Below are 18,786 nucleotides of genomic sequence, written 5' to 3' on the forward strand. Positions count from 1 at the left end.
TTAGACAGAACAATTTGCAAATTCATCTGGAATAACAAAAAACCCAGGATAGCTAAAACTATCCTCAACAATAAAAGGACTTCTGGGGGAATCACTATCCCTGAACTCAAGCAGTATTACAGAGCAATAGTGATAAAAACTGCATGGTATTGGTACAGAGACAAACAGATTGACCAGTAGAATAGAATTGAAGACCCAGAAATGAACCCACACACCTATGGTCACTTCATTTTTGACAAAGGAGCCAAAACCATCAAATGGAAAAAAGAAAGCATTTTCAGCAAATGGTGCTGGAGGTCAGCATGTAGAAGAATGCAGATCGATCCATGCTTATCACTGTGTACAAAGCTTAAGTCCAAGTGGATCAAGGACCTCCACATCAAACCAGATACACTCAAACTAATAGAAGAAAAAGTGGGGAAGCATCTCGAACACATGGGCACTGGAGAAAATTTCCTGAACAAAACACCAATGGCTTATGCTCTAAGATCAAGAATCGACAAATGGAATCTCATAAAACTGCAAAGCTTCTGTAACGCAAAGGACACTGTGGTTAGGGCAAAATGACAACCAACAGATTGGGAAAAGATCTTTACCAATCCTACAACTGATAGAGGGCTTATATCCAAAATATACAATGAACTCAAGAAGTTAGACCTCAGGAAGACAAATAACCTATTAAAAAATGGGGTTCAGAGCTAAACAAAGAATTCACAGCTGAGGAATGCCGAATGGCTGAGAAACACCTAAAGAAATGTTCAACATCTTTAGTCATCAGGGAAATGCAAATCCAAACAACCCTGAGATTTCACCTCACACCAGTGAGAGTGGCTAAGATCAAAAACTCAGGTGACAGCAGATGCTGGCAAGGATGTGGAGAAAGAGGAACACTCCTCCACTGTTGCTGGGATTGCAGCAGCACGGTGAGGCTTACCCAGAAACAACAACCCAGAGCACTAACCTTGTTGTTCTCAGAAGCACATGTGCTATGAGAAAACCAGCAACCTTATTTCTTCCTTCAAAACCCCAGAGAGCAGCTTCTCCATTGACAACCTCAATATCTTGGATTTTATATCTCCATACTAACATCTCTGCCTTCTAAAGCTATGCTTTTTCTCCATCAAAACATTTTGAGATGTAATGGTACTTGCTTTTGAAATGGGAGTCTCATGTAGCCCACTTGGCCTTGAACTCACTTTCTAGCTAAGGATGACCTTGAACTTCTGGCCCTCCTGTCTCTATCTCTTAAGAGTTAAAATTACAGATATGCATTACCCAACTGGGTTTTTGTATAGTACTGAGGCTCAAACCCATGGCTTTGTGCATGCTAGACAAGCACACTACCAATCAAGATGCATCTCAAGTCCTCAGTATTTGCAATGAAAAGATGTTACAAAACCATAAGAACCACAGCTGTAAATCTCAGAAATTTTAATCTCTTTCTTGCAACTGTTTCTAATGAAGTCATTGAACTGCGTTGACTATAATAAGATAGTGTTACACCTAAAGAGTCTTAATTAATTACACAGTCTTTCTCAAAGATATGGACATATATATATATATATATATATATGTAATTTTTTAAGATGAAAACAAGAATGTTTCTCAAAATAGACATTGTCTTCCAAACATATTCAGTACAGTTGGCTTTGTAGTTGCTTTCTATGGGGAACAGAAACCCAGTACATCTTATTTTCCTGTATTTTCACAGAAACATTTTGGTTCAGTTCATTATAGCTGAAAGAAAAGTACTTTAAATTAGATGATACACAAATCAGAGTACAAGGTGTATATGTGTGTATGTGTATATGTACGTACACACATATTTATTCACACATATATGTACATATATTTAATCACACATACACAGACACACACACACACACACACATATATATATATATACATATGTATATGTATATATATATATTAATTTAAAGTGGATTGGCACCAGAAATTAATGTGTTTTATATATGTTAGGCAGTCACTTTACTGAGTTACCCCCTCAGCCTGATCAAGCATTTCCTTAAAAATATAAACACTGAATGCAGGACCTCATACATGCTAGGTCTGTAATCTAACACCAAGCTAGGCAAGATTTTATAACCACTCGTGAATGTTTGTTTGAAAGGTGACATTCTTGGTTTAACTGGTTGAATTCAAAATTCACTTAAAGTAGCTCTTGTGCACCCAAAAGATGGTCTCAGAAGGTCTTTTGGATAATGTTTCACTTGTTTGAAAAGTCTAGTTTAACTTTCAGAGTTTGATTTGTTTTGTCCTGTTTTGTGTTGGTAACTAGGTCTCCCTATATAACCGTGAAAATCCAGAACAGGGTGGCCTCTCTACAGTAATCCTCTTAAAACCATGTGTACAACTATGCCTTTTTTCTTTTTCTTTTTTCTTTTTTTCGGAGCTGGGGACCGAACCCAGGGCCTTGCGCTCGCTAGGCAAGCGCTCTACCACTGAGCTAAATCCCCAACCCCAACAACTATGCCTTTTAAAGTCATGTCTCAAGAGATGTTCATGAGGAGCTTGGGTTCACAATCCATTCAGTTAGCATATATGGATCTTCAGCTCAGTATGTCTGTAATAGCACATTTTCACACCACCATGTGTCTGCAGTTACAAGGTCTCAATCATAGCATATCACGGTGAAGCCTTCTTTGGTAAGTGGGATTAACATTCCCCACGTGAACTCGTGATGCTAGATTATTAATAGCTTCTTAAGGTTTGGGGATTTTATTGTGATTTCATTAAGGTTTTTTCATAAAAGTTTAAGAGCATTAAAATAAAATGTAGCCTCAAAATATTAACACTTTTAAAGCTAGTCTTCCTACTGTGTTTTCAACATTTTTCAAGAGAAGAGGGGGAAGAAAATGCAAAAAAAAAAAAACAAAAAACAAAAAAAAAACCCCAAAAGGCCACAATGAGCTTTGCTACGATACAAATATGCAAATATTGCAATGGATTTAATAAATGAAATTACTGCACTATGCTGTAAAGATTCAACATTTCTTTTTATTATGTGACATTTATGGCTCACCAGAATACCTTCTATAACAATCCAGGCTAACGTCAAACCAATATTAGTTAACAAAAAGTGAAAACTTGAAAGAGCTAAGAAATTATCCTCAGAAGTCTAGTGTCTTTGGATTCTGTGTGTGTGTGTTGTTACAAGTTTTATGGAGTAAATGCAAAAATATATTCATGAAAAATTTGGAATAAGAAAAGGATGTCCCTGTGAAGAATTTATTAGTAGAGAGGTGAGGAGGGAGGGAGACAGAATCAGCCACAGCAATGCTGCCTTCAAAGGGGAGACCAGAACTAAAAGGGTTCTGTGGGGAAGAGGCCTGGGAAAGAATTTCTAGAAGAGATGTAGATATTTACAGTTTTTAAATGGACTGGAGGTTATGAGAAAGAGAGAAGAAATAAGCACCCTGTTTATCGAAGAAATGTCTTCAAAATATTTTTCCAAAAGCCGTAACTCGGCAGCTATGAGAAGAGGAAAGACTTGAAATGAGAGCATTCAGAGGAGGCCTGGAGAAATCAAAATGAAGAGACAACGAAGGATCCTCAACCTACAGTGAGTGTCGAAAGCAAAGCAAATGTCAAAGGGAGTGGGCTGTGTGTAGAAGTCAAACCGTGAGGTCGGGTGGGAGAATGCATGCTGCGAAGTGAAAATGAAAAGGACTGGGAGTTTGTCGGGAGCTAGAAGTCGAACCCTGTCAATCCAATCTCAGAGAAAGTAAAGTCCCAGGAAGAAAGAAGAGAGTAGCAGGCACCTACATGAAGAGAGGTAGAAAGAAGTAAGAGGCAGGGTCTTAGTGATGGTTGCTCATGCTGGGATGAAATGCCATGAGCAACTCCGGGAGGAAAGGGTTTATTTAGCTTACACCTCCACATCACTGTTCATCACTGAAGGAAGTCAGGACAAGAACTCAAACAGGGCAGGAACCTGGAGACAGGCGCCCAATGCAGAGGCCATGGAGGAATGCCACGTACCAACGTGTTTACCAGGGTTTGCCTAGACTGCTTTCTTATAGAACTGAGGACCACCAGCCCAATTACTAATTAATAAAACCCTTTGATCTTTCCAAAGCTAGATCTTTTGAAGCATTTTCTCAATGAAGCCTCCTCCTTTCAAATGACTCTATCGAGCTTGTGTCAAATTGACAGAAAACTGGCCAGGAGAGGGAGTGAGATCAAACTGTACTTCAAACTAACTTTTAAAATTGTACGCTATTGAAAGACAGAGTGTGAAATGGCTAAGAGAAGGACCCATCTTACTTTACTTATGCTGTCCTAATGGAATAGCACACAGAGAACCTTTGCAGAAGTTTCTACTGTTACTCACACCGGTTCAAGAGGAAAGGCAAAGAGTTAATTCCTCCTGTTGCAATAAGGAAAGGGCCTCCCCTCTTAACTGTGGACGGATGTCTTCTCCCTGTGTTTATTCACATAATGTTCTCACTCTATGTGCCTCTGTGCCCACATGTGCTTTCTTCCTAAGAACACCAGTAACACTGCATTAGTTTAGAAAGTAACTTTATACTAAATTATAATATAATAGACTTATTTCCAAACTCTGAAGTACCAGAGGTCAGGACTTCTGTGTGTAAATTGCAGGAAGGTACATGTTAAAGGGTTTCCTTAATAGCCAGAAAACTACAAAGAAAGGAAGAAAGAAAGGAAGGAAGGAAGGAAAGAAGGAAGAAGACCTCTATACTCATAGTTGACATTTGTAAAGAAAATGGCTGTCACTCAGTACCAAAGGGCCATTTCAGAAAATGAGAAGGGAGATGAGGTACGTAGTAACATGCAATGAACTGTTGTAAGACCCCATAGTGGCCTTACCTCAGGAGTGCCACCCACAGAGCACAGATTGACAAAGTGACCTCGGCAATAGCATGAGGGTATAAGGTTTTTAATCCACGTTCGTTGGGTTGCTCATCCGTGCAGGGAAAGGCAACCCCGAACCCAAAAAGCACACAACTTTTATTCGTTACAGAGGGCAGACTTCAGCAACAGGGTTAGCTGGCCCATTCTCATTGGTGGTGCACAGGACAAAGGATCTGGTTAGGTATTGGCTGGCCTGATCAAAGGGCTGTTCTTGGCTCAATTAGTCACTTTCTTCATCCAGCCCTACACCTGACCTTGCAGAATCACTGGGAAAGGGCTAAGTTGACACATCCTTTAGAGGCGGGGATGGGGGAATGGGGGGTGGTGAACTGGGTGGTCCTGCAGGGTCAGGATGATATCTTGTTGCTTAATTAGCTTAGTCAGAATCTTGATCACCAAAACTTTATCCTATCATTGGTTATCGTGACGTCAGATGTGTCTCTCAGACAGGTCACAAGTTTGTCATAGGCATCCTGACCACCAGATGTATTTCTCAAAACCTTGTTTTTATAGCTTTGTTTCTCATATCTATGAAACTTTATTTCTTCAGAACAACATCTTTTCCTTTCAGTAGTTAAATATCCTTCATGTCAGTTTCCCATCGGACTTCTAGGTAATAATTAATACTGATTGTCAAATTGACCAAATCTATCGTCATCTACGAGTCAAACCGCTGTGCCTGTCCTTTGAGGGATTTTCTAGATTAGGTCAATGGAGGTGACATAATCCTCCCTCCCACAAGACACACACACACATGCATGCAGCTGTAGTTTGCTCTATTACATGGTTTGGTGGGGTTCCAGACAATAAAAAGGAGAAAGAGAGCCAAGGCCTCACAGTCCTCTCTCTGGGAACATAATGTGCCCAGCCACCCCAAGCTTAGGTCATACCTGCCATAGTGAACTATAGCCAAGAATGTGAGCTCAAGTAAGCCTTTCCTTCCTTAAACTGTTTCTGTTGGAGAGTTTGTCATAACAGTGTGAAAATTAACTAAGATATAGACTAAAGCTTGCTGTCTGCTAATGTCTAGCAAATCTTCAAACGAGTATTTTTCACTACCATATAAACTGTGTGTTTCCAGCAGTGTTTTCCATGAGGTGGAGTTGAATTCCTGCAAGAAACTCCCCTCACCTCTCCTTCAATCACATCTGCCACCTTGGCCACTCATACAGCTGTATTATAGTGACTTCTTTTATGACAGCTCTCACCAATCCCTTCTGAGCCCCTCTCTCCATTAAGACTCATTCATGAGGTTCTGAGATGATCAAACTTTTGCCACACAAATATGAGGGCATCAGTTCAGATCCCTAGAACCCATGCAATGCTGAATGTTAGGTTTCAAACTCAGACAAACGGCTGAGGTGCTTGCGGTGGCTTTCCTGGTTATCAACTTGACTGTATCTGGAATAAACTACAATCCAGAAGTGGAGGGCTCACCTGTGATCCAGACCTCGAGGCTGGAAGGAAGACACAAGTTTCTGACCTGGACCTTGAGGCACAGTGGCTATGAGTCCCAGTAGACTAAGGCAAGGAGATCTCTGAGTTCAAGGTTATCTGGGACAAAGCAAGTCCCAGACCCAGGCGTGGTGCTGCACACCTTTAATCTGGGACACACCTTCTGCTGGAGACCTGCATAAAGACATTGGAAGAAGGAAGACTCCATCTCTACTTCACCTGCGTGCCTTGTGTGACTGAGCCACTGTTAAATCCTCAGATATCCAGTCACAGCTGCTGATGACCCTTGGGGAGTCAGACTACAGACTGTAAGCCATCAACAAATTCCCTTACTATAACAGAGACTACTCATAAGTTCTGTGACTCTAGGGAACCCTGACTAATACAGTGCTTATTTAAAATATCAAAATGGCTGGATTGTATAGGGAAGAATCTCTGGGGGAAGGGCAGTTAAGCCTCTGGGCTGAGAGTTGTGAGGGGTGGGGTAGTGGGTGGAGTATGTCAGACATACCCAGTAACAGGTGAGGACTGAAGGAGTCTGGGAGAATTTGGAGGTCAGGTCTGCTTTGATATGTTAAATAGGCCTCTCAACCTTTTGTCCAAGGGTTCGAGACTTAACACTGGAATTGTGAGCAACAGAAAACCCTGTCTTGAGTGGAGACAGTGGGAGAAGACTGACCCCTGAGGCTGCACTCTGGCATCCACATGCACCTCATGGCACACGTGCACTCAAACAAGTGAACATGCATACTTACACACACACACACACACACACACACACACACAAAACCATTCCACTCTCTGCAGTCCCTTCCTCCCTTTCTTCAGACTATTTTGTAAACTCATACGAATAATAAGCTATTCATGCAAACAAACTTCTCAAAAATCTACCTATCGTACAGACTTTTCTAAGCCCCCAGACTTTTTCAAGGAGTATTTTGCTTGTTTAGTCAAGTTCCTGAAATTCGCGTTTCAGCCACGGTAAACAGGACAGTTCTTGTCAGAACTGAAGTCAGAAGTCTGAGTGATGACTTGTCTTCGCCACGTATCAGGGAACAGGCTGCCTATTAAAATGTAATACAGGGGAAGCTAATCAGAAAGTCCATGCCAACAATTTTAAAGAACAAAGCAAATATCCCCAACTTCTAGTATTGTACATGTTCAAAAAGGTTAAGCTAAAATTGTTGGGGTAGAAATCTCGGCTCAAGTCCGGACAAACCACAGCAGGCCAGCATGGTTCCACGTGGAAAGGTTTAATGAGAGAAGAAGAGTAGAAGAAGAGAGGAGTAGAGGCCAGCCATGAGCACATGGAGGGAAGTGGGGAAGGGAATGGGGAGAGAAGGGGAAGAGGACAAGAGCAAGAGAAGAGGAAGAGCAAAGAGAGTGAGGAGGGGACAAGCAGTCCCCTCTATAGGAGCAGCTGGCTGGTGCCGGTAGCTGTGGGGGTGGAGGTTAGAATACCAACATGTCTTGCTTTGGAACAACCTGTCTCTAGGGAACCTAGAAAAGTGGGTATGGGATGTTTGTCCAGTCTTAAGAGTTAGCTGTTTCCTTGTTGTCCAGGGCCTGTGGAACCATCTGAGGACAGGTCAGAAGGAACAGGTCCAATAGAGGCGTCTGTGTTTGTGAGAGGAGATTGGAACATCTGGAGGTGGCTTCTCTGGTGCTGTCCTGAATGTAGTAAGCACCTAGACTTGACAAGATGCTGAAACACGCATAAAGCAAGCAGAAAGTAGAGATCACAACGACCCTATTCCTGCTCCACCATCATCTCTAATTTTTCTTTTTTAATTAAATCAAAACGGGGGAATGTTGGTATTCTGTCTAAGCTCCACTCCCACAGTTACCTGGCAATAGCTGGCCAAGATTTAAACCCCAACAAAAATACTAGAGTAAAATATCAAAAGATAATATCCAATAGACAATTCTGTCAACACAGTCCAGAGCCATAAGGATGAGAAGAGGCCAAGCAGGATTCGAGACACTTCCCACAGTCGTTTTAAGTGTGCAAGAGGAGCATAAAGGATGAGAGCAGGCTTGGAAGCTAAAAATAGATTCAAGTTTAGACAGAAGGAAAGAGTGGGCTCTGTACTGAGTGCCTACTGCGTAGGAGCGCTGCATGTGGCCAGCTAGGCCCCGAACGACAAGTGCTGCATAGCCACGCGTGGACCCTGGCTTCAAGTCCTTAGGTTGGCATGTTTAATCCGGAGTGTCTGTAGAAATCAGGACGATAGAAAGTGCACATGACAGAGGGGCTGGGAAAGGGACTTACAGGTGGGGACTGTAAGATGGCAGAGGATCAAAGGTTTAAACAGGTTTTGGTGAGTAAGAAGATGACGGGGAGGGAGGGGGGGTATGGGTGGAGGGGGAGGGAGGGAGGGGAGGGAGGAGGGGGATCTGAAGGATGTGTTAAACCCAAAGAAGTAAAAGCTTTACAGGAATCAGTCGCTCCGTAACTTAATTACACAGTTGTTTTTAAGAGTTTGAGAAGAGACACCCTGCGTGGGTGGACCATGATTGCCCCAGATTAGAACATGGGCTATTAAGTGACAATCTCAGTGCCATGTGTGAGGTACTTCCCTACAAAGTATTGGTCAGAGAAGCCCCAGAGGCCTCCAAAACAACACAGGCTATCACCATTGGTCTTGGTGGCTCATCATTGCTAGATGGTACAGTCCTACTGCTGAAGACATAATGCACGTCGATTGCAGGACCTACAGAAATCAAATTAATGTTACCTGGATACCACCTCCCTGAAGGCTAATTTTCATAATGCCAGATGCTACTACGCAGATGCTGGGGAGACAAATCATCAATGGACTTACTACAGCAGAGGGCCCTGCATGCTACAACGCCAACCTGCCAGGCAAGACGTGCCCACTGGTACAGTAATGGAGGTCACTAACCACCTTCTGACTAGATCTGAGCACTGTTCCACGTGGAAAAGATCGTCCTGGTACTGTGAAACTGGTCAAGGCCTATGACTAGGGATGGGGAGACTGAATATTTATGTTCATGCCAGTCGGTTATCACTGCTCTGTCCAGAGAAGCTTCTTTTTGCAGTGGGCAACAATTGGTATAAAGATTCATAAACTAATCAAAGAGCTGGGAAGAAGTGCAAGCTGTAATTTAAGGATGATAACCTTATCTGTTCCTGCTCTAGCTCTCAAATAATTGACACGAAGACCTATTAAGTTTATTAACAAGCTTTAACCACTATGACTGGGCAGATATTCATCTATTTTATCCCTCTAAGCTACTTACCTAATCACAGGCCCGATGTTACTTGTTTGAGTCTCAGCCTGGCTTGCTTTACTCCACATGTGTCCCCATAGCAGATCCCTCTGTGACCTCATCAGGACTCCTCCCGGACCTTCTGCCTCATGACCACCTCCTCATGGTCCTTTTCTTACTTCTTTCTGCCTTCGACTCCTGGCTTAGATCAGAAGTTCAACCCTCCTATCTCCTCAGCACAATCACAGGCTGAATCAATTCTTTATTGACCGATCAGAGATGATAGAAAATGACAATAACATTGAGACCCAAGATGCTTGACCATGCCATTGTCTGGACTTTATGCCGATGTCTGGGCATAGAAACCAGCATTGGAATACACAATGCAAAAGACCTACCCCCAACAAAGAAGTGACAGTGGAGTTCTCAGCTCAGGAAACATCACAGAAGCAGGATTATAAAATGTAACAGCCAGGATGAGAATTTGGTGCTACATAGCTTATGTAACCCACTATGATATGTAGTATTATGTAACATGCATGTGTATGTTTTATACATGGAGGTTAACATAGCTGCCTCCAAAAATTAATGAGGACCAGAATAAGAACAGATGTGCAATAGAGTGCTGTCTTCTGGACATGGCATAGTGTCAGCATCCATGCATTTATTGCATCTGTGGCCACCTGCACAGCAGCTATGCAGCATCCAGCCCATCAATACTCCAATGGGTGGAAAGGTGTGATGAGGCCCCAACCCCAGCTAAGGGGAAAGAGGGCATTTTTCTTTAAGGATGTGGCTGTTGGCGTGTTCACCAATGGATAGTCCTACACCTTGTGTGTGCAGACAGCACTCACTGAATTCACGGAGTATTTTAAAAGGTAGAGGATGAGAAAATGGAGAAGAGGAGAGAGTATTGGGAGAGACCAAGAGGAGTGGAAGGAAGGATTTTGTTTAGATGTGGTCACACTATATTGTCAAAGTTTAAGGTGAGATATTTTTAAGAAAGAAGCATTGCATACACTTGTTCGCAGAATAAAGTGTACAAGGAACAATTGCAAAGGAGGTGGGAACCATGAAGGGCTCAGTCTCTGGGAGCATTGTCAGCCTTCGGTTGGTAGCTCCTTTGGGAGCTATGTCAGTGAGATAGAGTTTTGCCCAAGGTTCTGCCCCTTCCCAGAGAAGCCCACAACCAGGAACTGTCCTTTAGCGACATTAAGGTCTTCTGACTGGCTTAGATCAGCACAACTCTAAAACACCGTTCTCTTTCTAGAGCGCCCTGAAACTCTTGAGGACAGCTGGGGTGACCACTGGACTGCATCAAAGCTGGCCTTTCTCATCCTCAGGGTTCTGCTCCCTCTCTCCTTTTCATATACCCCGATACCAAGGACATCCCATAATAGCATCTTGGCCACTAAACCCCAGCTCGGAGTGTGCTTTCCTGCGTGCCTGCCTTTCGAGGGACGATGAAGCAGCAGATGAATTTACAGAAGACCTCACAAACGACTTAACTGGAAGAGGCAAAGAACAGAGATGGTCGCAGTAAGTGAATCATGTCTGCCATGGAAAAAGAAATATCGAATGGCTTCTCTTATTTAAGGTTCCCAAATATTAAATAGATACATAAAATTATATACAATCATATACATAAACATATATACATATGCATTGATATACAAAACCATCCTGAGGAACATAAAGGATTAATGAGAGGGAAGAAGTCTAAGAGTATGAGGGGGATATGCTCAATGAACAATACGCATGTATTAAAGCCTTGTATAACAGCACCATGTACAAAGAATGCATTCCAATGGGGGGAAAAAGAGGAAAAATGGATACAAAACAGAGGGAGAATTCTTGTGTCTATAACCTGGCTGCTTTGTTATTTGAGACCTCAGGATTATTTGAAACAACTTTGGTTTCAGGTCATATGTGTAAAAAGCAAATATTAATAATGTAAAGTAAAAAGTACATTGCCAATCATGTGTGAAAGAAACAGGAAAGGCAATTAGCACTCGAGGCTCCTAACACTGCTGACAAATTCCTTGTGTGAATTGTATCATAAAGACAGAGGTAGGTATGGTAGAAATATAGACGCTGTACAGGGCTCTAGACCTAATTCAGTGGTAGAGAACTAGTCTGGATGCACAAGACCCTGAGTTTCACCCTTGACACTGCAAATAAAGGAAACAAAAAAGAAGATAATGAACACATAACGCAGGTCTGTAAAAGAGGAAGCTTAGCTGCATTGTGAATTAAACAAGTCAGGGACAGGTGTGTGACCTGTATTGTGGGAGTTATTCAACACAGGAGTGTGGCAACTGTGGTTCACATTGAGCAAAAGGTCACACACGCATGGTCTGATGACCCAGGGGTGCCTGGCTTTATTTTTCTAAAGCCTGTAAGTAAGAATCTTTCTTCTTTTTTGGTCTTGGGGTGGGGACTTAGAAGGCTTTGTAGAAGAACTTACTTTAAAGATAGACTGATGATTCAAGTAACCACCAATTAGTGAACTTAAGACTGGAGAAGCAGATTTGGGACCAACTGTTCTTCCTGCTATTAAATAGTGTGCTGTATCATCTCAGACAGATGCAGACACCCACAGCCAAACAGTGGATGGAGCTTGGGGACTCTTATAGAAGAATAGGAGGAAGGATTGCAGGGCTCCAGAGGGGGTGGGAACTCCACAAGCAACAAACCTTGGGGTTTTCAGAGACTGAACCACCAGCCAAAGAACATACATAGACTGGACCCATGAATCCCTGCTCATATGTAGCAGATGTGCAGCTTGGTCTTCATGTGAATCCTGAACAAATGGAGAGGAGTAGGGTTGGGGGAGCTATCCCAAGAGCTGTTGCCCCTCAGTGGGATATATTCTTCTAGCTGGGCTGCCTTGTCTGATCTCAATGGGAGAGAATGCGGCTAGCCTTGATGAGACTTGATGTCAGGGGGTCCCCACCTGCTCAAAGGAGAAGGGGATAGGGGAAGGATTATGGAACAAGTTGACTGGGAGGGGGACAGTGAGCAGGATATAAAGTAAATAAGTAAAAAAAATAACTGAATGAAAAAGTGTGCTGTATGAAGAACAAATTAGATGATTTCAACATGGTGTACTTTGTTTTCTGTTTGATTGTTTGTTTTATTTTTGCTTCATTTGGAGACAGGTTATCCCTATGTAGCTCTGGTTGGCCTGGAACTCACTGACCAGACCAGACTGATTTCAAATGAATGAGGATCTATTGATTCCAGAGTGCTAGGATTAAAGATGTGTGCATTAATATTGAGTGTATAATGTAACCAGAAAGGAAGATGAAGAAGAAAATCACTCCAAAGGTTAAAAAAATAATAAAAATGATAGCACATAAAAGGAAAGGAAAACACAATAAAACTTGGTTTTGTTGTTCTGAGACAGGATCTCACACAGCCTAGTCTTTTCCTTGTATGAAAGCTACAAGAGAGAGCAATGATGTGAAGAAAGTCCAAGGCGGAAGGCCTGTAAGTTCCCATGAGGCTTTGGTATGAGTGTGTGGCTAAAAGCTGAGGAGTCAAATGCCCACAACAATGACAGCCTTAACTACACCTGTTCAAGAAGAACAGTGCTTCTGCTTAAAGCACAAGCCAAGCTCCCCACACCTTTCACTGTTTGTCCCATCTGATCCCCCAGCCTATTGGATGGTGGCCATAAAGCCAGTCCTAGGAAAATTCGTCACTGTTGCTTAAATGAACTCTATCAGACAACTCTAAAGAACTCCCAGTGAGTAAGATGTGCTTCAAAATTCCTTCATGGTGATGCCAATCAACCGTAGACATGGCCCCAGAGACACACCCAGAAGTGGTCTTTACCCATTTCCTAGATACCACTCAATTCTGTCAAGTTGAGGATCAAGTAATGCAGGTAAGTCCTTCTCCGGTTGCCAAGGACATTTGCTTACATCTGGAATTGTGAGAACTCTCTCCAGCGCGGACAGTTCAGTAGTCTGATGAGCTCAGGGTCCACTAATGAGGAGGTCCCTTTGCTGTGATACACAGTGCTGGGTACAATGGTAACATTTGGCCTCATCTCATCGTCACGTAGACATTGTAGGAACTGAGACCTTGCACTGCTTTGGTTCTTCTTCGTGCTATGAGGGATAAAGGATAGTCTCCATGGGTCTCATGTCCACCCATCATATGCTATAAAGGAAGGGGAAGATCTCTCAAGAATATATCTTAGAACCTTTCCACTTTTGAATTTAACCAGAAACGATGGGAAAAGTTTGCAGCTTGTATTTGGCGTTGTGATGGTTTGATATGCTTGGCCCAGGGAGTGGCACTATTAGAAGGTGTGCCCTTGTTGGAGGAAGTGTATCACTGTGGGGTGGGCTCCTCTTAGCTCCTTCTAGGATGCTGGGTCTGTTCTTGGATTCCTTTGGGTGAAGATGTAGAACTCAGCTCCTTCTGCACCATGCCTGCCTGGATGCTGCCATGCTCCCGCTTTGATGATAATGGACTGAACCTCTGAACCTGTAAGCCAGCCCCAATTAAATGGTGTCCTTTATAAAACTTACATTGGTCATGGTGTCTGTTCACAGTAATAAGACCCTAACTAAGACAGGTGTTGAGAAGGGAGCTGAAATTTTCAATTTAATAAGCATGCAACAAGTTAAGTTTTCAATCTTATGCAGACAAAGGAAATGGGTCCAGTAACTCATGGAACTTAAAAGTTAATACTGATGGACATTGGACATTGGCAGCATTGTATCCTACTGCGGTAGTGCCCCATTCTTCAGTTCAGGGATAGTACCCACACTCAGGGATAGTTACCACCCTTCAGGAGCAACACTGCGTCACCACACAGCTGCACAGTAGTTGCCAAATGGATGGTCAATCTTTGCCAACTAATTTGATCTGGAGCCAACAAAGACTCTCACTTCTGGACAGTTCTGTGAGGACATTTCCAGAAAGGATTAGCTGAGAAGGGATGACACTCTCCTAGAGTGAGAAACGCCTTCTCCTGGTATAAGGATATCTGAGAGGCCCAGATATAAAGAGGTCTGAGGAAAAAGCAGAGCTACTTCCTTGTCTGACTTCACTTACTGTTGGGGTGTGTACCTACTCTGTTCTTAAAGCTGTCAACAGAATGCAGCTTCGTCTCTGCGGTGGATGGAATATGAGTGGCCCCATAGGCCCATGTATTTGAATTCTTAGTCACCAGGGAGAGGCACTATTTGAGAAAGATTAAGAGGAGTAATCTTATTGGAAAACGTGTATCACAGAGAGAACTTGAGGTTTCAAAAGCCTAGCCAGACCCAGTCTCTTTCCCTCTACCTCTCTCCCCTTGCCTCCCCTCCCTCCCCATCCCACTTTTTTTCTTCTGCATGCAGATAAGGATGTAGACCTCTCAGTTCCTTCTCCAGCACCAGCTGACTGTCACCATGCCCCCTGCCATGATGACAATGAACTAAGCCTATGAAACTGTAAGTCAGACCCCAGTTAAAAGCTTTCATTGAGAAGAGTTGCCTTGGTCATGGTTCTCAACCTCTGCAGTGTGAAGAGCTACTCAGCTTGAATTGTGTACGCCAATCAAATAAATCCTCTTTGGTAACACATTCATAATATCAGTTCCTCTAGAGATCACTGATGCAACATCCACCCCAAAGTCTAAATGGAATATATGGGTGCATCTCCTATTTGTATACAATATTTCTTCTCTCTGGCCTTCCACAGTATCATAGCTCCCTCTCTGCCAATTGCTTGCCCACCATCCCTTCACTGGGTTGCAACTGATGTGTCAGCAAATTTTGACATCTTTCCTGGAGCTGAGAGTGTTGAGCTGTTCAGTGTGGCTCTTTTTTTCCTATAATTTATACTTTCCCTCAATGCCTGGAGCTTATCTGATTTGCCCTGCTCCTCTGAAAGCAAGTAACAGACACCAACCCCTACGACTGCTTTTGTCATCATCAAAGGACCCCCTTTTCAATCTTCTAAAGTGACTTACTCTGGAGATGACCTGATTGTTCCGACTGTCTCCCAAGTACATCCAGAGGCAGGCACTGGTGAGGAACATGAATTAAATGTCAAGAACAGTCCTCCTGATGGTGCTCTGAGAATGTTTCAGATAGTTGGCAAGCCAAGCAAGGAGTCAAAAGTCTTTCCTTCTTCATATTTTGTCAAGCTGTTTGCTCTCAATTGCTAGCTTTCTTCCAGTAGCAATCTTATTGTCCATTGTCATAACAAACAGTTCTGATTGCTTTATTCAAAGAGTCTACATCAAAATATGCCATAAAGCCACTTCCAGGAAAATTGGCTATTGTTGCTAAATGCACACTTACCAGAGAGAGAGCTCTGAGGAACTCCTAGTGCTTTTCTGCATTTACATAAGATTAATTTGCTTTGTGATTCTTGAAGTTTCAAAACCTTTATTATGTCTTTCCTTTTAAATACTAGCTAACTTAACTTTTCATCACTGCCTTCCTTTAACCCTCAGCACCCTCACTCCCAGTCACAATACTAGGATGGTCAACAGACAACATTGCACAGTTCTAAGTAAGGGAGGTGCTCTTGTTGGCATGGGATTTTTTTTTCATTACTGATTCTAAATCTACCCACACTAAACATTCTAAAATAGTGTCCCTTCCCCTGCTTTGCCATTTAGCTGAAGTCTGTCCTCCACAATAGAGGGTGTGAAGGAAGAAAGAAGCAGAGAGTGGCAGTGAGTCACTAAGTTGAAAGAACCAGGTGTTTGCAGGAGATGGGGTCTAGATCAGGCTAACTAGGGGCATCTTAGTCCACATGCCTGTTTGCATCTGGCTGGTCTGTCTGCGTCTTGCCCAGTGGCCCAGTGGTAAGTTCCTTCTAATGCACTACACAGAAGAGGCAAGGGAGCTAACGATCTCAGGAATCACACTCCAAAGTTGAGGCTGGGAAAACACCAGAAAAATGATTTAGGGTGACAATCAATTGGATCCTCGCTATGACAAATGGAAACTTTAAACAAGCTGGGTTGGTAGTTAGGGATTAGTCCTGACATTTTTCTTGGGCAAGATGTAATTCAATGGAGTTCTATGAAGCCTGACTTGAGGACATAAGGTCTGTTTGGATCTTACAGGGGGAAGGGTTTTGCATTCACATGCAGGTGGGGTCATGTAGCATGGACATTGTAAAGAAGTACGGGCCACAGGGGGACTTTTGTTTTCCTTTGACGCTGTAGCAACTTCTCTGACTTCTTTTTGCCTAGTGTGTCCACTTGCATGTGTTCTTTCAGTAAACATGTGCAGAACATATGGGCTATGCAGAACACTGTACCTGGTGACATGAAAATTATATAAGGTAGTGTCCCTGTCTTAATAATTATCCTGCTTTAGGAGATTGTAGCCTAGGCTGCTATTTCCTAAGCTATTTTTAAAGAATCCTTGCTGTTCCTGGGAGCTGTAAAATGTTGCCTGACATCTTATTTCTATAGTCAAAGGTTTAGGAAATGCTGTATTATCCAGTACTCTCACGTCACCCTGTGCATTCGCGTGGCAGGTCCTGAGATTCTCTGGAATGCCAGACTTTTTGAACTCATTTTACTGCTTCTCGTGATTTGCTCATAGGGCTCTGTGTTCTTCTCATGACAATTCACAATGACCCAAATGGAAAATATTAAGGAAGCAGAAACATGTCTGCTTGTGTGCTGGTGAGTATGCTCCTGTTTGGGAGTGTGGAGAAGGAGAGGCTATCCTTGGGCACTGTCCCTCCAGAACTGTCCACCTTGTTTTTTAAGACAGGGTTTCTCACTGAGAACGGGGGCTTGCCAACTAGGCCCAGGCTGGCTAGCAAGCAAATGCCAGGGATCCTGTTTCTGACACGATGGTGCTGGGATGTATTTTACCTGACTGCAGGGGATCAAACTCAGAGACTCACACTTCTGAGCCAAGCACTTTAATGACCAAGATATGTCCCCAGCACCCCCAAAATAGTCTTTGAAAATATTTACAATGGGAAATTTAAAGTCCTATAAGTCCAATGTTGGCACCTCTATAGGGACGGTTCCATGAGCTACTTTTTAATTTATTTTATGAGTTGTATTGCCTTGTGTATGACCCTTCACACTGAAAGCTCTGAGTCAAGTCAAACAAAGATGAATCCTGAGAAGAGAGCTCCTCAGGGAGCTGTCAGTCAGGCCAAATGGTGACAACTCTGAAGATGGAACTTGATCAGAACTGTTCAAGTTGGGGGCTAGGCTGTTTGTGTGCCCAGTGACCGCTGGCCATGGTCATAAAGCTGTTTATTTTTCAAGGCTACGAGGAGATCCTGATCAAGGATAGGAGAACCAGGGCACGTCAAAAATGACACAACATAGTGTTTGGGGATTTTGCTATTTTTCTTCACACACGCTCCTCAAGTCACAGCAAGCTTTTGGTTGATGACTGGGGTTGTGAGAAAGCTGATCGCACAGTGTTCTCAGTGGCTCTTGTCAATGGTTAGCTTTTTGGAAATCTCTTGCGTTGTTGTTTGGAGGCACTTTATATTTTGTGCCATTTTATGTTTGTGGGGCAAGAGGATTCCATCCCCCATGTTTGGCATGTCTGTGAACTCTGTCTGTCTTGGAGGAAACATGCCCATCCATGCAGCAAATGTCTCATCTGCACTGTAGCCTTCACTGACCTCCGTTTGCTCTTGCTCTTGTGGATGGAATTAATGATGCCTTATACAGCTTTGTTCATGTGCCTTATTGCACGAAACACATGGCTTTATGCCCAGCAGTTTGGGGGCTTCACCCTGGTTATGAATGCACACTCCAGGACACTGTGACCTCTGGACTTTATTGGAATACCTCAGCACCTTGTTTCTATTTCCACTCCAAAATATATGCACAGTTATTTTAAAAGAATGATGAGCAGGGGCTGGAGAGATGACTCAGCAGTTACGATCTAGTACTGTACTTGCAGAAAACCCAAGTTTGGTTGGTGGCACCCACATCTGCCGTCTCCAACTGCTTCTAATTCCAGCTCCATGAGATCCAAGGCCTCTGGCCTCTGTGGGCCTCTGTATTCATTTGAGCATGCCTAAACTCAGGCCCCAGCACATACACAAAATTAAAAATAAATAAACATTTTAAAAATTAATGAATAGAATGTGTTCTCCCTATTGTCATGGTAATAGACCAACAGCAGAGGTCCCTGAAGAAAAAAATTACATAGTACAGAATCTGAAGAAGAAATGAAAATAACTGGGCTA

This window comes from Rattus rattus, chromosome 13 (assembly GCF_011064425.1).
Source record: "Rattus rattus isolate New Zealand chromosome 13, Rrattus_CSIRO_v1, whole genome shotgun sequence".
Lineage (NCBI taxonomy): Eukaryota > Metazoa > Chordata > Mammalia > Rodentia > Muridae > Rattus > Rattus rattus.